General features: G+C 35.2%; 1 protein-coding gene across 1 annotated transcript in view; it reads right to left on the bottom strand.

Annotated features, from left to right (window-relative positions):
* Positions 1-26,334, bottom strand: part of LOC120634248 — a 52,069-nt gene extending 25,735 nt beyond the window's left edge. The window contains exon 1 of the mRNA XM_039904725.1: positions 26,250-26,334. The gene's annotated coding sequence lies outside the window, so the exon portion shown is untranslated. The remainder of the gene's footprint in view (positions 1-26,249) is intronic.
* Positions 26,335-26,838: the final 504 nt, after the last annotated feature.

Raw genomic sequence — 26,838 nt, 5'->3', positions numbered from 1 at the left:
AGCAGGTTTGAAAAAAAATATTTTTTGATTCCTTTTTTAAATATTCAACGGGTAACAGGATAACAAAACAATATACAAGGATGGCTAAGTATATGTCATAAGGAATCACCCTGTAAAAATATTAAACTAAAAATAGCGTATTTATTTTTCCATACAAACGAATTCAAAACTTTTTAAGTGCTTACTTATGACAACCCTATTGAAGATAAAAGACCGAGATGCGCATAGTACCTACCTACGCTACGAGGCGTACCTTATATAGTGATAGCAGTCACATTTATTTATTCTCATTGATTTTAATTATGCATATCATGTTAGGGTATCTGATTTCTTTCAGTGGAACCTATGCCAGTGGTTTATTCAAAAACTATTAGGTTTTCGGTTCCACAGATAAGTCTCAGAGACAGTACATAATGTACCTCTAAAGCCTGTGAAGTATTTAGGTTTTCATTTACACGTTGTCTAAGGTATGGCACCTTTTAAAAGTTTATAAATTCCACAGTATGGAATATGCCTCCTCTGTGATCGGAGAGAGGGTTTCAGGGCATACACTCACAATGCTGTTCCAATGCAGAATGGCTGGTTTTAACTAATACGTTATTAACAATAACCGAATGGATATAACGCTCTCCGTGGCACTGCTATGTGCAAATTTTCTAACCTCAGGCTGGTATTGAGAATATGGAACAGGCAAACATTGAATACCTAACAATTCTTGAATCGAACGCAGGACAACGTGATCCGCAGTTAAACGCAATTCGGTATGCGTTAAAAGAATAATAATTAACATTTCGCTTTCATTTCCAGCCACTCTATATAGACGGCACGCGTAGGAAAGCGGAACGGATTTGGACGCTTCAGATTCCGTCGGAATTGATTTATTTAGCTCTAAGTAGTGGATTAGTGATCCAACGTATTTATTTTATCATTTATTGTTTTTTTTTTTTAATTCTTAACAATGCTTACAAAAATTCCATGAACATTAAGCTTCATTTACTCTGTGAAAAGCACGGAATATGTACGGTGTTATTTATTATTTCTTCAATCTTTATACTTCACACTCAGGAGAGGTTTTACATTGGTTCATTGTAACTTCCTCTTCAGTCTGTCTTCACCATCACCAACTTATACACTCTTTTACCACCAGACTCAAATCAAGTCAAAAGTTATTTTTATTAAATTCATAATTTATGTTTGCTTGAAGCGGTGATAGCGCATTGGATAAGAGCTCGACTTTACAAAAACAACACTTAAAAATTTATAAGAAAAAAAAAACACCCTCCGCTTTCGGGTCTTTTGAATGCCCAAGCAACCGGCGGTAATTATAATCCACTGTAATTATTATGGAACATAAATTACTATGTTAACTGCCTTGCTGGTATATATGTTGAGCTAAACTGTACGGATCACGAAGTACCTACTGGGTTCAGGTCTGGTTTTTTAGGTATATCGATATTATTACGACTAACTTGTGATAACAGAAGTTAAAACCCATATAATGTTGAATTATGGATTTCGTGAATCACGAATTTAGTTTCGAATCCCGAGTCGGGCCAGCCTTTGTTAAGTTTTTATTCTGTTAACGCAGCACGGCTAGTATGGGCAGGAGACAATTATATCCCCGGGGAAAGGATAAAAAATAAGTAGATAGATAAATTATCTATTGCACACAATTAAGGGATAAAGATAATATAAATTGAAAACATAAAAATAAGAAGAATAAAAATGCGCAAAGGCGCGGAGGCGCTTTAAGCGATCTCCTCCAGACAACCCTTAATGAGAGAAGAAAATGATTATGGAAACGGGATAGAGCAATTTTAAAAATATGTCATAACATAAACTACATCTACTATATATAACAATAATACATAAATAGCTAATACAAATACACATAATATAGGAATTAATACATACACATATAAATATATTTATATCTTATATATATATATATATATATATATATACAATACATACAGCGCAAATATATAATTTTATGTCTCCATAGATAAATAATATTCTTTTAAACGACTTTTGAAGATGCTTACTGAATTAGACTGTCTTATGTCTCTTGGCAATCCATAATAAAATAATAATTAAAGGCAGCTTTTATAAATTACACTTTCATAAAGATCAATGATTTGGCAAGCCATACCGCTTACAGAACCATGATAGGTGGTCTGGATATTTTTTCTTACGCATTTCCCTGAATAGTGACGTAAATGTAAAAACGGAAAAAAAAAGAAGTAGCCAAATTTTCTAATTTTGAACCTTATTAAAACAGCCCAGAAAGTTCTTCGTCTACCAATAGGTTAAAGAATTTTCAGTATCAGTTCGGAGCGAAAATTCAAAAATGAATTCCAGACTTCCTCGGCCGGGGACCGAATCCCTCCCACTCAGAACACGTTGCCCACCGCTGCGTGACAATTTTCAATATACCTATGTGAACTATTTTGAGTTGCAAACTCCTTAATTGCAAAAAAATACTTTGTTCCGTTTTTGGTGCATAATAGGACTATAAGAACTCATGAATACGAGAAACACGTTCCTTATACCTTGTAGAATTTATATAGATACTAATATATTAATTCCGAAAGTGTGTTTGTTTGTCTGTTTGATACTTATGTTCTTCTTAACCTCTGGTTATCCTTAACTTACCAAGCAAATGGAACCACTGCACCGATCTTGATGAAGTTTGTACATACGATGGACATTTCATCTTAAGATGGTTACTTTTAGTCCCGGTAAGGGTACTTTTTAGTCCCTTCATATCTAAACCGTTCTTGGCAAATACTCTGACTTAGTACCTACTCTTTTTATCTCCGGAAAAGTTAAGTTTCCACCGGGATTTAAAAAAAAACAGAAACGAGGTCTAAACTGCAGGCTACAGGTAGTAGGTATGTTAAATAATAGATAAATATACTACGACAGTACAAACATCACCATCTAGCCCCAAAGTAAGCGTAGCTTGTGTTATGGGTACTAAGATAGCTGATGAATATTTATATGAATATAATACACGTAAATACTAATAATATACAGATAAACACCCAGACACTGAAAAACATACACGTTCATCACACAAACGTTTTTCCAGTTGTGGGAATCGAACCCACGACCTTTAAAGCAGAAAGCAGGGTCGCTGCCCTCTGCTCCAACCGGCTGTCTCAAATGAGAAATACTAAATTGCAAAAACTGTTTCCTTAGTTGGTTTAAATTGGAATATGAGAACTTTTGTTCACGGGAAAGACATTTTTACAACCTTTTACAGAAGGTATTTAACCATAAAAACGCTACCGTGTCTTTACCGATCGTTATAACTGGATAATACGAGTAAGTATGTCGGCTACATGGCGATCAATTAATAACAATACAAACGTCGAGAATTATAACTACGTACAGAATACAGTGTATCGGTTAAAAATAATAATACTCCAGGTTAGCCCGCTACCATCTTAGATTGCATCATCGCAATCTTACCACCGGGTGAGATTGCAGTCAAGGGCTAAATGGTAGTGAAATAAATAAAAAAAATCGTTATCATTATCAACACAATACTGTTTTGCGATCAAAAGAAGCAGATGTTACGCACCTTTTTATTTTTTAAATTCAAGAATGTTTTATTTATGTAGACCTTATCACAGGCACTTGTAAAGCGTTCATACATTTAACATGCTAACACTTATTTTAGGTGATGGTGATAACTGCATTCGTTAACTTAAAACTAAAGTTAGCTTCACACAAACTCTTTCAAGTTCCACAATCGAAGCCACGGCCTCAAGAAGCAGGGTCGGTGCACACTGCACCAATCGGCAGTCGAAATAAAATATGGCCATATTTTACTGAAGCCTGAGCCATGTCCTGTAGTGGACGTGTCATGGGTGTGTGATTACAATGATGATGATAAATAATTTATTTAAAGGAGTAGGTACCTATTAGAGATACTACCTACATACAACCAGAAAGTAGCAATGTACGTATGTAAATAAATAAATAAATATATTACGACAACGCACACATCGCCATCTAGCCCCAAAGTAAGCGTAGCTTGTGTTATGGGTACTAAGATGACTGTTAATATTTTTATAAATAATATACATAAATACTTAGAATATACATATAAACACCCAGACACTGAAAAACATTCATGCTTATCACACAAACATTTTCCAGTTGTCGGAATCGAACCCACGGCCTTGGACTCAGAAAGCAGGGTCGCTGCAAACTGCAAACATTACAGTTGCCCAATTCGTCTCCCCGGGGCTATTAAAAGAATTTAACAACAAGTAATAATTACAAAAAAATAAATAAAATCAAAACATAAAAATAAGCTATATAAAATTGAGAATTTAAAAAAAAACCATAATAATAAAAATAACCAAAAAAACAATAATAAAAAAAACTAATTATTCAAACATATAATTATTATACACCTAGTCTCTAATAATATTTTAAATTTGGTTTTTGGAGTTGAAGCTGACGTAATTTTCTCAAAGGTGTGTGAAGTCCACTAATCCAGCCTGGAGGACTATGGCCTAACGTCTTCTCATTGTGAGAGGGGAGACCCGTGTTCTGTAGTGGGCCAGTAATGGATTGATGTGATTTAGTTTAGTTTTTAATTATTCTATTTATGTTATAGTGTAGTGCGTTGTGATGGGTCATAGATACCAAATAAATAAATAAATTAATTAATTAATAAATAAAAATTTTAACACCTACTATTAGAATACCTGTATCTATAACTAAAATAAATGTTTATTTTTTTCGAAACGCCTGGGAAAACTATGCTTTAAGGTAGACTTACCAGTTAAATACCTAGGTCACGTAAAACGTATGTAGATAAGGCCTATTTGGCTTTGAAGTTTATGGAATTTCTAAGTTGGAATTCGAGATTGCATCGAGAACATTATGAAATCATTAAAAAAATACACGTTCTCAATAAAGTAACTAATTTGTATTCAAGTCAAAACAAGAGAAAACGTGGGCGTAGGCGCATTTCGTGAATACATACAAGGTATACTGTATAGTTTGATCGCAGACTGCTGCAAGGGCAGTAAGGGAGAGAAAAAGTGAATGCAAGGATGTTCGCATGGTTGCTTCTTCTAAGAAACACGAGCTTATCATATTGGACAAAGAAATACGCAAGATATGCATACTTATTGTAACGTTTAATAAATGTTAAATACCTACACGTTGCGCACAATTATGAACTTTATTAAGATATAAGAACATTATTACTTTACAAATATTTCATGACAGTCTAGAAGTTCAGACACTCTTTTCAATATTTCTATATATACTTCTCTAAAGAAACAGGTAAGATAATACCTAAGTAAATTAAGCCTCTAAATCTGATAATCCAAGCGTCCATCATAAACCTACGGCGCACACCGCTGATCTAAAACGCTCGCCCCTGCGGTTATTGCAGCAGTCTGCGATTAGCTTAAACATCCAAAAAGGCTAACACACGATCCAAGAGTGATGTGACAATCGAAATTAGGTCTGCAGTAATGTACGTGCTTATCGGTTTTTGTCAAAATGTACGGTCGCTGGCCAGTGGGTAATGTGACGCTGTTTACCAACTTTCACTGAGAAAGTGAGTAGCTCACCGGATAGATTAACGCTTGACTACTAAACTTAAGCCGTCCATTTTCCTAATTAACTATAGAAGTCGAAAGAGTTTGCCTGGTATTTTCAACCGACTAGTAGATACGAGTACGTTGGTAGATTTTTTTAATAAAATTTTAGACATCCTTATTAATATTATATTCTAATTGCGAAAGTGTGTTTGTTTGTTTGTCTTCTACCTCCAAACTAAGCAACCGATTGACTTGATTTTTAGCTAAGAGTTAGCTTAACTGACGAAGAGTAGCTTGGAGTAACTAATTTTTATTCCAGAAAAACAAACGGTTCCCACTGGATTTGTGAAAAAACCGTAACAAAAGCGGACGAAGAACGGAGCAACTGCTAAAAATAAATAATACAAAGTCCCCAGCTGCGTCTGTCTGTCTGTCCGTGATAAGCTTAAAAACTAACAAAACTGATTATCAAACCAATGGGCAGATTACAAGTTTTTACAACTTTTAGCATTTGTGTAACAGAAAATTCGAAAGACATCAATAAAGACTATATTATTATTATCCATTTGATACATTGTGCCGTTGCGACATACCTATAGCTACTATTGATATAATATAGTGTTAGCAACCACTTATAAGATCTCGATAGAGTTTGTCCGGTGGTAGAGTCACTTAAAATGCATATAGTGGAAGCATACTTAAATAAATGTTTTTTTTTAAATCACTACCTATATATCTACACGGTATGCCCATCTGCTCATTTGCAAATCATCATCCACAGTCTAACGTCACGTTCAATATGACGGCAAAATAGATCTACTTTGCTTGTATGAGACTTTATCCTGCTTTTATACGGGAAACATCAAATATGAACGGTCAATCAACTCAGTCAACGCTCAAACAAAGAAACAAATATGGCTGGAATGGATTTAGTTTTTTGGATGGATGAACGGAACCTAATTTTTGAGTAAGGTGGCTGGTTAAACTGAACTTTTTATAAACAAAACCGCTATTATTAATTGGATTGGCATGCAAAAGGTGAGCGCTTGTAAAGCCATCGCTCGGCATGCTCGTCATCGCTTTAATCGAAAAGCCGGAATGGCAACAGTTTGACGACCTCCCTGGCGCAGCGGTGAGCGCTGTGGAATTAAGTGGGAGGTCCCGGGATCGATCCCCGGCGGGGACATTTTGTGAATTTATGATTTCTGAATTTTCTCAAGTCTGGTCTGGTGGCATGCTTTGGCGTGGCTACTTAGCACCCTACTGACAAAGACTTGCCGACAAGCGATTCAACGTTCGGGTACAACGTCGCGTAAAACCGATTAGGTTTATGAGTTTAATTTAACTGCCCCTAACAGCTTAGCCCGTTACCATCTTCGACTGCATCATCACTTACCAGCAGGTTAGATTGCAGTCAAGGGCTAACTTGTACTGGAATTAAAAGCCAACGCAGCCAACGATATAAATACAAATTGAACATACCAGCACAAAGACTGACATTGTATACCCAGACTAATTGTTATTGCTATTGTATGGCTGTGATGTTATATAACAAACTCTGGAGATATAAAAGGATTATCTGTAACTAAATTGAAGAAAAAAACTGATTGACTACCTACTTGACCGATGTTAATGAATTTTTAGAAAAATGTAAGAAATGACTTTTAAATTTAATTTTTTCATTCTATCTATCTATATATATAAAAGAGAGAAAGTGTGTGGGTATGTTCCGTATAGGCTCCGAAACATCTGGACCGATTTCAATGAAACTTTCAGGGAATCTCCGGATTGACCTGGCGAGTAATCCTGTAAAGTTTGGTGACGATCGGAGCACTTCTATTTGTGAACTGTCAAACTGTCAAATACAGCTTTTATTTACTATGATGATATTCTATTGTTGAGTTTACATGGGTGTAGATAATGATCTTCACCCGCTCGAGAAGAGAATAGAAGAGAATGAATACGGAGAGAAATAAATGATTTAAAATTTATGAGACTTAAATTAAAAATTTAATGATGTAAGTTTATTGTTTAAATAAAATAAAGCAAAATCTAGCCCGGCGAAGCGGACTGGGTACGCTAGTTTAATATAAAATCGTACATAATTATAATGAAATAATTAGTAATAAATAATATCCAGTAATTTGAATCAATAGTTATAAATTGTAATAAAATATTTGAACGCTATATTTCTATGGCAAAATGTGAGCATTGTAAAACGAGCGAACACCAAAACTGTACCACATTTAGCAAATAAAGATGATTTGATTTGAAAAAAAAAACCCCTTAATGTATTACAAACATATTAACATCAATTTCTGAAGCTGTTTTATTTTGCCACTTTCGATTTAATGCTAAAGTTAACGACTTACTACAATTTCACCCAAATTAACCTTTGGGCCTCGCTTCGCTAATTCATGTAAACATAAATTTTTTTGCAAAGCTGTTTTTAATTTCTTAAAATTAATCACCTCAACTTTCTCAATTTTACCTCATTATCTACATGTATTATGCGATTGACGTAAATGTTTAACTTAACCAATGAGGTCACAATGTACTGGACTCTATCGCTCATTATGTTATACGCAAAAGAAAAAAAAAACTAAAAAAAAAAGATTCTAGTGCCAATACCTAATTTAATTTACACAGCACGGCTAACATAAGCTGGAAATAAACAATTAAATCTCTCGTTTTTTAACACTATTCCTTGAGTTACCTGCTCTGTCTATAGTAACTTATCATCAAGAAGGCACAAATGTCAATCAATTATTATTTAAATAAATGTATACCTACTACAATATCCACAACCCCAAAGTAAGCGTAGCTTGTGTTATAGGTACTAAGATGAGTGATGAATACATTATAAATATAAAACACACACATAAATACTTATAATAAACCTACAGATAAACGCTCAGACTCTGAAATACATTCATGTTCATCATAAAAACATTTGCCAGTTAGGAGAATCAAAACAGCCTTGGACTCAGAAAGCAGGGCAGGAAAAAAAAATGCCATGCCAACGTCAATAAAAAAAACTATTGTAAAATACTGCGTTAAATTGTAAACAATATGTTATGGTAATTTTTTCTTTCTAGAAAAGCATTATTCTTAGATTGTTTTGTATAGTCTAGAATAGAATAATTGGCACCAGATGTGATCTAAACTCCTATTTTTTATAGAGAATAGAAATAGGCATTTTTAGACGCTAGATTTATGTATAAATACCTAAATAGATACAGGTTGTATATAATTACCTACCTTTTATCGGCAAAATCTCTCCATTTAGCGTTCGAATATACGCAACAAATATTGCACAGTGAATTTGTACTTTCTTACAAGTTAAAGTAAAAGATCTTTGCATACTATTTGACCAAGCGAAGTGAGACCTCGAGTTTAGGTACCTACTTGTGTGAAATTGCGTGGCGTCAGTACTCCCAGTCCGTTAGATTGTCTGTAAGAACTCTAAAACATATGAAGTAAGGAACGCAATAACTACAAATTCACAATAGTAGATTATTAAACGAGAGGTATAGTACTTTATTTGCACCCGAGATTGTACGCACGTGTGTAACGATGGTTTATTTTGCTTGTCTCTCGGTGGAGAGTAGAATTTGCTACAGAATCACTTAATTAATATCACCAATAAAAGAAAACATTAGTTATTTTTTCATAATAATTAATGTTTTCTTTTATTAATAATGTAAATTACAATGACATTAGTATAAAATTCTAATTAATTATGTATATTATGGCATGAATTAAAGAAAAAACTTTGTTTAAGTGCCTTGCTTTCATTTAGTTCATAAACGTAGAAAATTGACGACTTAAAAAAAATGGCTTTCCCTGTTCTTTTTTTGAACAACTTTACTAATCAGTAGGCCCGAGTGTAGTGCTTACCTAACATACAAATATGAAATGAAAAATTAATAATATAAAAAGAGCCGTCAAGGAACTCAGCAGATTGCTCTTTTCCAACATAATTTTAAAGTTAAACAATCTTTAGAATTTTTCTGTTTTGTGAGAGATGAGAGCGGAGTGGCCTGCTTCCAAGCAGCCTTGTCGTTAAGGAATTCATCAATCGTATAGTAACCACGATTTGTTAAATGTGTTTTAATATATTGTTTAAACTTAGGTAAAGGTAGATCTTTAAAAAACTACATACATAGGTATACGATAAAAAAAAACATTTTACATTTAACTACGCTTACTTTAGGGCGATGTGTGTGTACATTTATTTATTTATTTACAACTAAAATAAAACAGGTTCTTTAACGGTTGCATATTTTATTTTTTTTGTGAGTGACCTCACTCACAAAAAAATAAAATGTTAAAATTAATGTTTTTAATTTAATTAAACTCGCCGTTTTTAATGTAAATCTTCTACTTTCTTTCGAAAACCTACCCACTTAGTATGATAATTAACGCTAAATTATTAAAAAAATCTGATTGTAAACTGAGATTATGTCACAAATATAATAAGTTCAAAAAAATTATCGTAATTATTTAATATTATTATTATAAATCATGGCTTAAGTAGGTATGTATCATCATAGAAGTGACCCGAAAGCCTCTCTCACAACTATTTTAAAACTATACATTCTTTAAACATTGTTAATCTTTCTTATCTCTAAAATAAAATCCATATCCCTATCCCTATCCTTATCCCTACTAATATTAAAAATGTCAATGTAAGTTTGTTTGATACGCTTTCACGCAAAAACTGCTTAACCGATCCTCATGAAACTTTGCACACATACTCTTGGAAGTATTAGAAGTAATATAGAATACTTTTTATCCCGACAATAAGCTCCGTTCCTTTGGGAGCGGGCATGAAAGTGTTTGACGATTTTACACCATAACTCCCATTTAAATAATTATTTTTGTACTACAGAGGTGTGTGTTTTAATAAGAGGTTTTAATATGTGTTTAATTTTGCCCAAACTTTGTGTTGATGAATGTGGTTGGAGATAGAGGACAGAATTCCTGAGCGAACAGCAGCAAACCCCTCATTTAAGGCTAAGCCATACTGAATACTTTAAATTTTTTTTATAACCAACTAAATTGAATGCCACATCAAAAAACAAAATCCAACGCAGACGAAGTCGCGGGCAACAGCCAGTTAATGATAAATTAACTATGCCACCCGAAAGCATGCCCGCTTTAGACTGAATACATCAATACTGCTTAGCGGCAGAAATAAACATGGCGGTAGTACCTACTTTCCTGGACGAGCCCTGTCTCTTCTCTAAAAAGCTCTACAACTGCTTATTACTTTTAAACTAAGAAGATAATAGTTCAAAATTAAAAAAAAAATCAAAATTCATTTATTTCAAGTAGGCCTAATTAATAAGCATTTATGAAACGTTAAGTCTGTTTGTAGTGACTCTACCACCGGTTCGGAAGGCAGATTCCACTGAGAAGAGCCGGCAAGAAACTCAGCAGATTGCTCTTTTCCAACATCATTTTAAAATTTAACAATCTTTAGAATTTTTCTGTTTTGTCAAGCAGCCTTGTCGTTTAGGAATTAATTAATCGTGTAGTAACCACAATTTATTACATGTGTTGTAATATATTTAGAAATATAGTATAATCAATACATGAACCCTTTACCGACCCACTACAGGACACGGGTCTTCTCCCATAATGGTAGGTGTTTAGGCCGCAGTCCACCACGCTGGCCCAGCGCGGATTGGTGGACTTCACATGCCTTTGAGAACATGTGGAAAACTCTCAGGCATGCAGGTTTCCTCACAATGTTTTCCTTCATCGTTTAACAGGTGATATTTTTAGTTTTTTTTATTTTATTTTATTGGTCAACTTAAGAGTAAAACAATTAACGACAACTAGGTCACTGACCTCATCTCAAACCACACAGAGTTTATGTGACAAGGTTTAATGATATTCATTTTAAAAACAAATTACTTACATAACTTAGAAAAGTTAGAGGTGCTTGCTGGGATTTAAACTAAGTCCCCCGAAAATAAAGCCAAAGTTCTCATAAATTTAAAATATAAATAAATATAGTACTACGACAATACACACATCGCCATCTAGCCCCAAATTAACCGTAGTTAGTGTTATGGGTACTAAGATGACTGATGGATAACCCTAAATGAATAATAAACATAAATACTTATAATATACTAGATGTGCCCTGCGGCTTCGCCCGCGTAATTTTGGGAGGCGACACCTATAGTCATATTGAGATTTTTGCACAAACTTTTTTTATATTACGTAATATTTTTTTGTCAATGAAAAGTATACTATATAATTTCTAATACCTCCAAGAATATGTATACGAAGTTTCATGAAGATCGGTTCAGTAGTTGTCGTGTCAAAGCGTAACAAACAAACTTACATTCACATTTATAATATTAAGTAGGGATGTACAAATAAAACTCCAAACACTGAAAAACATTCATGTTTATCGTAGAGACATTTTCCAGTTGTGGGAATCGAACCCACCGCCTTGGACTTAGAAAGCAGGCTCACTGCCCACTGCGCCAATCGGCCGTCAAAATATCAATAATGTAGTTTTATTTATGGACAAACAACGTAGATAATAATCACAATTAGCTTAAAATCCGGCCGGTCTACACGTTCTCCATCAAATTACAGTACGCCTGAGTGAAAGTGGTCTGGGTGCGATAGCGTACAGCTGCGAAGTGAAAAGAAAAGTCTTTTTGCCGCCCAATACGATGAATTGAGTGAATTTAGAAGCTGTGATAGGTGCCCAGTAACACGTCAATATTATCGTCAGCAATTTGTAGCTTGCTTTCTTCGTTCGTTTATTAAAGTTTGGTAAGAACTCCTTGGTACCCTATGTTCGTTATATAGTTATATTTATATAGATATATATTTATGTTTTATTTATATATTTGTATAATTTTAAATATTATTTATTGCACCACCTACCTCTTTTCTATGTTTTTTCCTTTTACGCCATTGGTTGCCTGGAAGAAATCGCTATGATAAGGCCACCAAGTTGTACTCTCTTGATATGTATTTATATCTCTGTAACTACTTTTTTCTTTGGTGTACAATAAAAGTGTATTCATTCGTTATATCGTCTGTCTACCTCGTCGGCTCCCAACGAGGTGGACAGACGACATCAGAAGAGTCGCTGGTAGCTGCTGGAAACAAGCGGCCCAGGACCGTGGATTTTGGAACTCTCCACGAAAGACCTATGTCCAGCAGTGGACTTCAATCGGTTGAAGTGATGATGTTAATGACCCTATGTTCTCCTGGTATACAAATTAATAAATCAATAAATATACTACTACAATACACACATCGCCATCTAGCCCCAAAGTAAGCGTAGCTTGTGTTATGGGTACTAAGATAGCTGTTGAATATTTTTATGAATAGAATACACATAAATACTTATAATATACACATAAACACCCAGACACTGAAAAACATTCATGCTCATCACACAAACATTTTCCAGTTGTGGGAATCGAACCCACGGCCTAGGACTCAGAAAGCAGGATCGCTGCCCTCTGCGCCAGTCGGCCGTCAAAAGATACAAAGTATGTTACTCTCCGTCCTTTCAACTAACTCTATGCCAAAATCAAATTGATCGGTTGCTTAGCTAGAACTTGTAGGAAGGACAAACAAACAAAACCACAACTAAAATAATCTGGAATTATCTTTTTGTCCAATTTGGCTGTATCGGCATGTAGAAATAACCATAACAAATAAACACTATATTTTTGAAATATCCTTACATATTCCCTTATGAATAACACTTGAAACTACTGTGATAAGTTTTTGTTTTATCGCAGTTTGTTAAAAACTTTATCATTTGAAGATGCTGTAGCTTGCTAACTTATCATTTCAAGGATTTTAAGGGACATATTTTATTTCATTATACCAAGTAGGTAATGGATAAAGAAAATAGTTTTCACTTTAACGAAAATAGTTTTGACATTATAAATGCAAACATTTATAATATTTAAGGAGTTAGCGGATAAGACACAGAGGCGGAAAGTGACTTTGTTATATAGTATGTAAAGATTCGCATAAAATGTATAAAACAACAAACAATATTTTCTTAACCTTGAAAAGGAGAGAAAATGTAAAAGGTATGAAATACTCCCTAAAGACTGACATCTGAATAGAAGTTCATTCATATTCATAAAGGTAACTGAATGGTTAACTAATTACTACTTAACAAGTTAACCTATTATCACTAGGTTTCACTGTTAAATAATGGAGCATTGTTTTGGAGCAAGTTACCGCTAAGACCTACTTTACGGAATCTGTACTTATATACTAATATAGTATGAATATATAGTATGAGACCGGACGTAAATTTTAAACGCGTTACAAAGAGCACCATATGCTCGTTCAATCATAACCATCCTGAAAAATCTATTTTTGCAAAACATCTTTAAGACAGTGGGCATAACGTAGCCAGTAATCATTGATGTGACGGCCGACTGGCGCAGTTGGCAGCGGCCCTGCTTTCTGAGTCCAAGGTCGTGGGTTCGATTCCCACAACTGGAAAATGTTTATGTGAAGAACATGAATGTTTTTCAGTGTCTGGGTGTTTATCTGTATATTATAAGTATTTATTCATAAATCATCTTAGTACCCGTAACACAAGCTACGCTAACTTTGGGTCTAGATGGCGATGTGTGTATTGTCGTAGTATATTTATTTATTGATACGAAATCTTAAATACCTGCGATAAAGAGTTGAGGCTTGATTTGAGAAAACAATTAGAAATTATTAAAATAAAGATCGGAGGTTCGAATTTCTAAACGAACAAATAAACTGCACTGCACCTCTATTGAATATATTCAGAGGCACTAACGAGGTGGCTTAGAAAGATAAGGTGTAAGAAAGGTATAAAAAACAACACATTTGGCGTATTTTGCGTAGAGGGTACATTGACGAAGATCTGTTTGGTGTGGATAAGGATTGAAATTTGAAGAAATTATAAATTACACCATGCAGATTCTCCTGCTTTTCGCAGAGTATAGCAAATTAAGCTTAATTTTCATAATATGAATAAAACTTTAAAATTCACGACATCATGTGTCTATATAGCCTGTCTATATTGATGTTTCATATAGCCTTTCTCGATAATTTTACTATCCAACAAAAACATGATTTTTTTCAATTCGAAGTAGTAGTTCCTGAGATTAGCGCGTTCAACCAAACAAGCAGACTTTTCAGCTTTAAAAAGTGAGTCTGCTCGTTTATAATATTAAAAAAATATATAGGCCCTGCGTGTAATTCTACAAATACATAAAGCCTATATATATATTTAGAGTGTTGAACGGAAGGCCTAAAATACGTATATTTTTTTAATATTAGCTGATTTAATTTAAACATCATCTAGTGAAAAATCCACCCATAAAGTCGTGAAACAGTGATTGAAAAGTTGCTTAAATAACCTACTTACCGAAGAAAAAAATTACGAGAAATCATATGCGCAGACGAAGTCGCGGGCTACCGCTAGTCTAAATTAAAACTTTCTAGTTACAATCAATTAGGGTTTAGTCAAAGCTGCTACTAGTAAATGACTAAGATTACGGTTGCAGTTAAGTAAAAGTAACAAAGTCATAACTTTTGATTTATGTGCTGGCTTCTAAAGTGGCAGGTTTATATTATCAATGCATTGGTAGCGGTATTGCGCAGTTTAGCGATCGTACAGTTCTATGCCCGAGTCTGTCAGCGTCTGGGCCAGCGTGGCCTTAACCGCTTGTCATTGGAGACCTGTTGTCAGAGGAGACCCGTGCCCTGTAGTGGGCCGGTAATGGGTTGATGCGATGATGATAATGAATGATTGGTGGTAGAGTCACTACAAACAGATTGACTTGACGTTTCAAAAGTGCTTGTAAACTGGGTCCACTTGAAATAAAATAATTGTTACAGTAAAATTATAAAGTGGGTCAAAAAAAGTGTGTGTCAGCTCCGACGCACGACTGGAGTTTACTCCTTCAGTACGATTGTCGAAACATACACAAAAAGAATTTATTTAACTGAATAAAGATTAATACCATATGAAAGGGTAAATTAAAAATCCTCTGCAATTTATTCACACACAGCGGAAGTGTAACTTCTTAAAAGTAGCCTAAGAGAGATTGAGGTGGATGTATAGTATCTGAACTATTAGGATAAATGTAATGTTTATTATTTAGTTTCCATGGTAACTAGAATAGGTAAAAAAATGTATTATGTTTTCTATCTCACTCTGGCCTATACATTTATGTGTTTGTTTCTTTATCTAGATATTATTCGGTTTCCTTGGTAACGTAAATAGGAAAAATAAGTGAATTAAACCAAAGCGACGTTGCATGTTTGCGCATCACGGTTGCCGGGCATGCAACGTTGCAAAGCGAAAACGTAACGAGGTCATTCATTAGTAGATTTTACTCCTGACATTTTTCTCATACCGGGCGCCTTGTATATGAAAATCGATTCTTAAGGAGTAAACTCTAATAATTAAAGTTTAGATAACTATAAATTTATAGTTATCTAAACTATAAATTTATATTTGCCAGATTTATTTTTAAATTGATTAGGATTTTTACAAACATGACATTAAGTTGATGGGTATTTTCATATGAATACGACTGCTTTTTGGATACACTTCAGTCCTACATGGACTCGAACGATGCAAAGCCGGTTTCTTAGTCGTTTATCAGCATTTAGATTTTTTAGACGCATGGTCATATCAATGTCAAGCTTACAGTTTGTGCCCGCGTTGCAAAGCCCCACTATCTGTTGCTCCGAGTACCTGTATAGTAGGTACTGAACTGTATTATTGCTACACTGTGACTATGGTCAACTTTCTATGCCAAGGTCGAAAGCTTGGCTCAAAGCAATGTAGATGTGCAAAAAGACTAACATCTCAAAGTTTTGTTTTTAGAAACTGGTATTTGATAGAGACATGTAGAAATCTTGGCAGGAAATCAGAATGCTGTGAATGCTGAATAAATATTGGTAGAAATCTGAAATACTGTTCAATATTAACGGTTGATTTTTGGCGCCCGCTGTTAAACTTTTTTTAGTATTTATCTTTTGTTTCTCGGTGGATAACGGTAGCTGATTGATTCAGTTTGCAGATTATATAGCTGTACGCTGCGTCCAGTAGTTTCCGAGATGAAACCGCAGGGCGCAGCTTGTATTAAATTATAAAATAATAATGCTTTTAACGATGGTAGTAAGCCTCCAGTAGCAGTAATTGTTTGTGGCAACCACATCAACCACTAATCATTAGAAGGCATCCACAAGAAAAAAACAAAAAGTAAAAACAAGGTTTACTGTGAACCGCAATTATTTTGTATTCATCATGATGTTATAAAGTTCTTATTTGGATGTATTGTACCGAATATTACAAAAGAGCGTGGGAAAGTTGGAGAAAGTTTTTTTTATAAGAGGATGATGATGAAGATAAGCATAAGCAAAACATTATCAAATAATGTGGCACTAAAGATCACCAATTATGTGATTAGAATGTTCCGCATCTCCATACTTCCATTCTTCTATATATATAAAAGGCAAAGGTGACTGACTGACTGACTGATCTATCAACCCACAGCTCTAACCACTTGACGGATCGGGCTGAAATTTTGCACACAGACAGTTATTACAATGTAGGCATCCCATAAGAAAGGACTTTTGAAAATTCCAACCCTAAGAGGGTTAAATGGGGGATGAAAGTTTCTATGAAATTCTTCATTAATCAATTCATTTTTCGAGTTACATCCATGAGACTTTGATTTTAGGTTTTCGATTAAAAATAAGGAAAACGTGTTTCACAAATTTTAAAAATTCCAACTAAGGCTTCAATTAGAGGATAAAAACGTATATGAAGGTTTATTGAAGGTGATTTCTTAAGTCATTTACGTTCATATTTTTCTATTACCGGCAAGATATTTTTTAAACCTTATAAGTAAATTTTACCACATAAAAAATTAACTTTACTTAAAAGCTAGTATATTATAAATGCGAAATTGTCCGTCTATTTGTTTCGAACGCGTCAGTAAGGTGGACTGAGCATGGAGAGCATATTATTATTATTGTTATAACTCTTTATTTGTACACCACATTAAGAATTATACAAGAAACATAAAATAGAAGTAGAATACAAAAGGCGGCCTTATTGCTTAGTAGCGATCTCTGCCAGGCAACAATTACAGCCAGGCTTAGAATTAGGGAAAAAATGAGGAGAAGTAACTGCAGGTGGTACAAAATATAAAATAAATACATACGAATAACTAAATTCTAATACAGAAACTAATATACACAAATACATCTGGTATATAATAAATATATAAAAAAAAACTAATAATAAACTATATACCTTATAATAAATACTTAGATAAAAGTAAATAAATACTATTAAACATCGCCTTCAGTTCGACAAATAATAAAACTTAACGGCTTTTTTAAATATCGCCAGTGACTTTGTCTGTCGTATGTTCATAGGATAAACTCTTTACGAGTCTCATCTGATTGAGGCCGCCAACTTAAACCAGATTGGACCTTAGCAACTGGCTTCCCTCGAAATGGAGGACATTCCGTCTATTTCTTTATAGCCGCTAGTACTAGTTATCAAACACCCACTTATTTTTGGTTTTCCTTATTATAGTGTACATTATTCTACTAGTCAATCCCTTTCATTTGATACCCATATTGAGTTGTGAAAAATATGTAATACGCCATGGCGTCGGCCGTCTGGGACAGATATTCATAAAACTTAGATAAAACACCATCAACAAATTCACTTTACAAACAAAACAGTTCATACGGGATATAGGTATGATGCTACAGATAGACACACACATACACATTTGACGGCCGGCTGGCGCAGTGGGCAGTGACCCTGCTTTCTGAGTCCAAGGCCGTGGGTACGATTCCCACAGCTGTAAAATGTTTGTGAGATGAACGTGAATGTTTTTCAGTGTCTGGGTATTCATCTGTAGGTTATAAATATTTGTGTGCATTATATTCATAAAAATATTCATCAGCTATCTTAGTACCCATAACACAAGCTACGCTTACTTTTGGGACTAGATGGCGATGTGTGTATTGTCGTAGTAATAAAACCCTCCGTTTTTTCGTCGGGGGTTAAAAGCACGCGGACGAAGTATCGGGCAACAAGTTGTTAGTAAAATCATAAAATCATACTTTTCTCATTTAATACTAATGTATTATGTGCATGCGCATCTAAGGAATTTAAAGCCAGCATGCGTGTAAGAGTGAATGTACCTATTGGTTTTATGAGGAAACTCACTCAAAGAATTTACTTTTCTTGTAGAAAGTTAACGCCAGTGGCTGTGCGTCATTCATTGAGATCTTATTCATCTTTAGAATCGGTCTACGCCTTTACTATGAGTAGTATGACTACTGCTTCTTTTTTATATGTATACAGACAAGTGCTTGGCTGCAATCACACTAAGGACGGGCGCGCTTGCCTAGAAGATGCCTATTCACTCTTGATTTGAAGGTATCCAGATTATAGGTATAGCCGATTTTGACGACGTCCCTGGAGACACAGAGAGCGCTGGGAATTTAAGAAGAAGGTCCCGGCTCCGATTTCCAATTTGAAAATTACAATTTCTGAATTTTCTCTGGTCTGGTCTGGTGGAATTCTGGAATTCAATCTACCATATACGACTTTGGATTAGGTAGATTACTTCATTGTAGTATTATTTTATTACATTATTTTATTTTATTGTATTATAACCTTTCTCTTTTTCAGCATGCTTAGGTAACCTCTAAGTGGATTTACATACACTATAACTTATTATAATTGTTGTTAAAATTAAAACCTGTTGATGTAAAACAACAAATAAATAACCTGTTATTCAGTTAATTAACAATGTTCTTATGTTAAATGTCAGTGTTTTACTTTAGGATCTCATATTTGTATACATTTGAAAGTTTATATTATTGTTCTACCTACTCACATTGAAGCGGAGTGGTGGGTAAATGCCCTAGACCCCATCTATGAAGCTTGAGTCTAGCAAAGAAACAAAAAGTGATAACATAAATAAAACTTGCTAAGTTTGTTGTGGGCTTCTCCTATAGCAGGGCGAACTGTTTAAGTAGCTTTATTTAAATAATTTGGTTATCACTGTCACCTCACAATGAAGTATGAGCACTGGCGTGCACAGGATTTCTGACCAGGGTATGCATAAAGAAGAAAAGGCAATAATATGGGAAAATCCTTCCCCTTTTCGAGTAATACAAAATTTTTAGGGTATGCAGTGCTTTTGTGCATGTATGAAGTGCACGCCACTGAGTATGAGGTACTGTGATAGGACTATATGGATAAAGAATTTTTGAATTTTGAATTTGATAATTGCATTTACCAATATGATCTTTCGAGGGCTTCCGGTGGGATTGATCGTGGTTTAGATACGGGACATTCCGGAATATACGATCCGATTTGCAAAGCTAGTCAAGAGTCACTTTCTAGTAGCGTCAACGTACTCGGACCTACCTACAGCTGTTGACCGAGATTTTGGTATGAGTGTCAAAAACGCACTCCTGGTGTCCTGCGCGTATATAATCAGTGTCCGGTTTAAGTGAAAGTTCATATGCCCTTTAATATTAAAATTTATGGGCGAGTTGCATCGTAAAGTCTATTTTATCTTACTTGTCTTATGTAACTTCAATCTTTCGGTTATTTAGTTATTATTATTTACACTCTTTATTGTGAAGTGTGGTGATAGCTCACTGGGTAGGGGCTCGAAAGTTAGCCCAGTACGGTACGAGTTCGAATCCCTGCGTGCTAACTTTTGTAATTTATGAGCGTTTTAAGTAGTTAAAATATCACTTGCTTCAACAGGGAAGGAAACTATCAAGGTGGTAGAATCACTACAAACAGACAGACTTGACGTTTCAAAAGTGCTTATATTAGGCCTACTTGAAATAAATGAATTTTGAATTTAGAATTTGAATTTGAATATCGTGAGGAAACCTGCATGCCTGCGAGTTCTATATAATGTTCTGGGTTGTGCAGTGTGTGTGGTTGAGGTGTGTGGAGTCCACAAATTCGCACTGCGCCAGTGTGGTGGACTACGGCCTTAACCCCATCTCATTGTGGCAGGAGACCCGTTCCCTGTAGTGGGTTGGTAATGGGTTTATATAACGATGATAATGAAGATATGTGTGATCAAAAATCAAGAAAATAGAATCTTCAAGAAATAGGACATAAGGTTACTTTTTAAACGACTTACAAAAAAGGCGTAGGTCCTTAATTCGGTTGTAGTTTTTACTTTTTTTTTACTGTAAAGTTTATTTTCTAATTGTTAGAAAAGTAAAAAAACACACCTATAAATAAATATAAATAAATATACTACGACACTACACACATCGCCATCTAGCCCCAAAGTAAGCGTAGCTTGTGTTATGGGTACTAAGATGACTGATGAATATTTCTATAAATAATATACAATACTTATTATATACAGATAAACACCCAGACACTAAAAAACATTCATGTTCATCACATAAATATTTTCCAGTAGTGGGAATCGAACCCACGGCCTTGGACTCAGAAAGCAGGGTCGCTGCCAACTGCGCCAGTCGGCCGTCAAACTTATACGACCTACTCGTATATACAGAGAAAATAATTTTATTGTGTTTGTTTTTATTTTTTTCATCGTTTTTGTTATTTTTTAATATTTTTTTAAAACTTACTCTACGTACTCGGAAAACCGATGGACGTTGGGTTTACAAGGTGCTAAAATGGCGACTCCGCACAGGTTAATGCAGCGTTTGGGGTTTGGACTCCGACCCCAACGAGGTGAACAGAGGACATCAAACGAGTCGCTGGGAGCCGCTGAAAAACGGCCGCCCAGGACGGGCCATGACGTCACGGCTATTTAAACATTATTTTGTACAGCTTGAATTTCGAAAATCTCTCCGTATACTTGACAAGTATCAAGTATTTCGTAATTTCAAAGTATCAGTAGCGGTTTTTTTGTTATCAATACTAAAGCTCTAATTTGCCTAGACGTCACCAGTACGGCCATAAAAACCGGCGAGCGTTTTCGCGGGACATAACCTTTTAAAAATTTCTTTTGCAATTAATATGCAAAAAACTTAGTCATTATGTCGGTTCACTTATTGACCCATACTTAGTCGAATTAAGACTAGCGGATGTGCACAAAGTGTAAAGGCAGTAATGATTAACTCAAAAAAACTCTTTCACTTTTAAAAACGCTCCAACTAAAACTCGTTTACTGAGAGATATACCTACCTTACTTTCTCACGACTTTATTGGGTTACAGTCGCGGAAAAATGATATAAAATACCTGTTTTATTTGGTTCAATGTGAAAATGTTATGAAAATTTTAATTTTATTTGTTTGATAGATATTATCGTTGCTATAAACAATTGACACCTTTTCACTGCACTGTATCCTTGCCGAAAACATGTAAACGTATTATTGTATAGAAGCTGTCCACGCGGACGCATCGCTCACTCAAGTAGGAGAGAGACAGATGTCGAACGCGGAGGCCGACTGTGCCTCTTTGTCGCTCGTTCCGCCCTCTCGCTTGCACTTCAAGCTTGAATGGAACGCCTCAGAGCGAGGTAACGCCGCATGCGTCATGTTTTTTCGTGCGTGCAGCCGGCTCCATCGAATTATAAGACGTTGTCACGTCAGAAGTAGGATACAAAGGGCGGCCTTATCGCTTAGTAGCGATCTCTTCCAGGCAACCATAGGATTAGGAAAACCAAGCCTATTGATTTTCCTATCAAGAAATTCTTGGTACCTTAGTTTTGTTGACCTCCCTAGCGCAGTGGGGAGCGCTGTGGTTTGAAGCTGGAAATCCCGGGTTTTGATTCCCGGCAGGGGAGATTTGGGAATTTATTACTTCCGAATTTTATCTGGTCAGGTCTGGTGGGAGGGTGGAGTGAAACCGATTAGTTGTATGCGTTAAATATAACTCCTTAACAGGCTAGCCTGTTACCATATTTGTAGTATTTTTATGTGAGTGGTGTCAATAAATTTGTCTTAGTCGTGAGAGTGATAATGGGTAAATCAAAAAAAAATTTTAAAAATTAAAAGAAACTTTAAAAACCCAACTATTATGAAATTAATGCTATTATTTAAAACTTTTCTTTTGCTGCGGCCGTCTTCAGGTTTTTTTTTATTGATATACAAGTTTTCACCCAGATAAGCGGTCAAGCCATTCAATTTATCTAAACCCGCGAGTAACTTCCACCAGCACCTTTTCCGGGATTAGTATCATCATATGTCCTTATCCAGGTGGTAAATATATGAATATTGTAAGTATTTATGTATATTATTCATGAAAATATTAATCAGTCATCTTAGTACCCAAAATACAAGCTACGCTTACTTCGGGGCTAGGCGGCGATGTGTGTATTGTCGTAAAAAAAAATATATATATGTGCCAAATGTGTAATCAATGTCTATTCAACGGTTGAGCCATCATCCCGTTACCGTAAAGGTCACTGGTCTCCTCTCAGTTAGAAGGGTATAGGTCGTAGTCCACCACGCTGGCACGGTGCGGATTGGGGACTCCAAAAGTCTTTGAGAACTCTCAGGCATACAGGATTTCTCACGATGTTTTCCTTCACTGTTGAAGCAACTTCTTTCTTTCCGTCCTTGTTTCTTGGTGGTGTACAAATTAAGAGTAATAAATAAATTCGAACTCGGACCCCTTAAAGTAAAGCCGAGGTCGAGCTTTCAGACTATCACTGCTTCCAGAATATATGTAGCAAATAATAAGATATACTTTAGCAGTTTGGTTTATGGATACAGTTATTAAAGGATTGAAGATATTATAAATTACACCATACAGATTCTCCTGCTTTCCGCGGAGTATAGCAAATCAGGCTTCATTTTCATGATATATCATGGATTTCCGCAAAGTAACGCCTGCTTTTATCCAATATCCAAAATTTTAGTGGAAGTAAAGCTTGGGATATAGCTCGCCCAGACAAATACTACCGCTTATCAAAATTAATCCAAAATGTTCTGATCGAAGATTAATTTTAATGTCCATTTCCCCTTCACCTTGTTTTATAGAGGATCGCTCAAATAACGGTTTTTTTCGAATATTGGAGAGAAACAAGCGTTACTATGCGGAATTCCAGAATATACAATAAACATTAAGTTTAATTTGTGTAAAATTTAGAATAAAAATATGAGTAAAGTTTTGGATTAGATTGTTTTATTAACTTCCAAAGTTAGTGGCGTAGTAATCTGCAAATTTTGTACTAAATATACAAACCTTAACGTATGTTCGTTTAAATAAAATGGCAGATTTACGCTAACGCCGATATAACGATCGACTCAACTTGAAAATTTGCATGTGAAGTGACCGCCAAATAACACGTGGCCTCCAAAGCTGTTTTTTTAATTAACGACAAGTGAACCCTTGCATGTATGCACAGGGTATGCAGATAAAAAATGAAGAAAATGTCCAGTACAAGTTATAAAAACTTAAGGGTAGGCTTTTTATAACTCTTACAAAGCCTATCCTTAAGTTTTGTATAACTCGTACTGGTGATTTATTTAATTTTTATCATCTGCATATCCTGTGCATACCCGCTATGCACGCCACTGCCTGCAATCTCACCTGGTGGTAAGTGATGATGCAGTCTAATATGGTAGCGGGCTAACATGTTAGAGAGTATGGTAGTCCTAATCGGTATAGGTGACATCGCACCGGTACACTAAGTCGCTTAGCGGCACGTCTTTGTCAGTAGGGTGGTAACTAGCCTTGGCCAAAGCCTCCCACCAGACCAGACCAGAGGAAATTCAGAAATTATAAATTCCCTAATTGCCCCTGCCCTCCTGCGCTCCCAGTTGCCAGGGAGGTTGTCAAAAGCTGGATACTTTACTTATAAATTTCATTTCAGAAAGTAATCTCACAGACAGTAATATATAATATAGAGAGCTATACCGGTAAAAGTCGCGCAGTTTACTGAAAATTCACACTTTTTTCATCCAGTTCTGTACGGAGGTGACTTAGACAATAGTTTTCCTGCATTTTTTGCTACAATAGATGCTCCCAGTAGAAATCATTTCATTCTTTATTGTTCCTATTACCTATTTAGTGGAAATCATTTCATTTTTATACTGATTAGCATAGTGTTTTTATTTTATTTTATTTTATTTATTAAGGCCCAAACAGTATACTTAATACTTAAAATTAGTACAAAGAAAATAACACATACACCAATTAAGTAGCCGCTAATAAATCTAACGAAATACATTAAAATTGACAGCAAACTTATAACATAATTATGAAACTTTAGAATATGTATAAAACACATATTATTGACAGATAATGTAAATAAGGGAATACCCTTATTAACAATATCCATCCAATCCAAGTGGATATGTGAAAACATAAGTAGAACTTTTACGTAGAACAATTAGAAGTTAGAATTTAGAATAAAGATGTTTTTTTAACTGAAACTTGTTTAAGTCTATAGAATAAGACTTAGGACACCGGTCATAGAGTCACTACAAACAAGCAAGACATAAGGTTTCAAAAGTGATTGTCATCTACATCATATCAACGTTATCGGGGTTAAGGCCTTAGTCCACCACGCTGGCCCAGTGCGGATTGGTGGACTCCACACACTTTTGAGAACATTATGGAGAACTCTTAGGCATGCAGATTTCCTAATGAAGTTTTCTTTGTTGAAGCAAGTGAAATACAATAATAAAACTATATTCCTCAGGAGATGAATAATTGTAACAATTATTCAATGTAAAGTCAACATCTCCTAATTCTGAGGATGCTCCGGTGTCGGAGCGAAACGTGCGTAGAGGGTACATTGCCGAGGATCTGTTTGGTATGGAGTATACGGATTGAAGTAATTATAAATTACACCATACAGATTCCGCTGCTGTTCGCGGAGTATAGCAAATTAAGCATAATTTTCATAATTGTAATTTATGTGAAGATGAAAAAGTTTTTTGAAGCTCTCACACACGTTAGCAATGTCGGTAGTTAGATCTTTTCTAGTGTTCCGTAAACAAAGGATGCTAACGGAATCCTATTATGAAGACACCGCTATCCGTCCATCCGTCTGTCAATTAGCCGAAGGTCCTCTGCGTGCATCTGTGAGTGCTGTCCGAAGCATTTTTTTAAATTTATTTAATCTGGCCTCTGACTTCAGACTGATGTAAATCAGTTTTCCATCCGATTGACCTGAGTAAAAGTTTCTTAGTAAAAGTAATCGACTAATTATGGATGTGATTAGGCCTTCAATCCAACTACCCCCAATAGACCTATGGGAGAGGTAGGTCTTTGTCCGCCATTGTTAATTTAATTATGCCAGTGATAATGCCATTATCACTTATATGTGATAATAAAACACACACACGCATTTTAGCATCGAGGTGGGAGTATATTTAACAGTATCTCCTATGCAGGAATAATTCTTAGCGCAGGTACTGGGACATAAAATAGGAAAATTAATTGCCAAAGCAAACATTTATTGTATTTTTAACACCACTGATAAATAAACTGTTTCCTAAAGAGATTAAAACACTTTCATTGAAATCAGCCCATACACTTATCAAATTAGCATCAAGTTTATAATAACTTTCACTATCACAACCAAACAAAATGTAGGTGGGTTACACAAATAAATTTAAAAAAAATCCGACTTTCATTTTGAAAATGGAACAAAAACAAAAACGCTCACCTCAACTATATGGCGCGAATTCCACAAATGTCACTGGGCACAGATAAAACAAGTTGATTCGAGTAAACGGGTCAGTAGTATCAACATGCGGTTTATACGGACACCGGCGAGATACTAGTTTGTCTGTAGATAGAGAGAGGGCCTTCGCGCCATCCAGATGGTGTAGTGGTGTGAAATCTTCGATGTATCGGTATCGATGACTTTTCTTTTTTGTAAACAATACATCCATAGAACTGCTTTGCTGGTTTAAACTGAAAGTTCAGGATTAGAATCGTAGGTAAAGAAAGAAATTAGGTGTTGGGCTTTTCCATCAAAAATCTAAGACTTAAAATCTTCATAAAGCATAACGATCCTGCACGGCTAGCATAGGTATCATCATCATCAGCCATTGTGCGTCCAATGCTGAACATAGGCCTCTATCAAGCAGAGCCAACTTTTCCTATTTTTGGCTTTCCTCATCCAGTCGATGCCTGCCACTTTTTGGAGTTCGTCGCTCCATCTAGTTGGGTTAATCTAGTCCGACACTTGGTTCACCGACACCTTTCGGCTCCAACGTCTATCGGTCCTCCGACAAACATGACCAGCCCAC

The sequence above is a fragment of the Pararge aegeria genome, chromosome 23 (assembly GCF_905163445.1).
Source record: "Pararge aegeria chromosome 23, ilParAegt1.1, whole genome shotgun sequence".
In the NCBI taxonomy this organism is placed as follows: Eukaryota; Metazoa; Arthropoda; class Insecta; order Lepidoptera; family Nymphalidae; genus Pararge; species Pararge aegeria.
The sequence above is the reverse complement of the archived record's forward strand: the minus strand, read 5'-3'. Positions and strand labels throughout refer to the sequence as shown.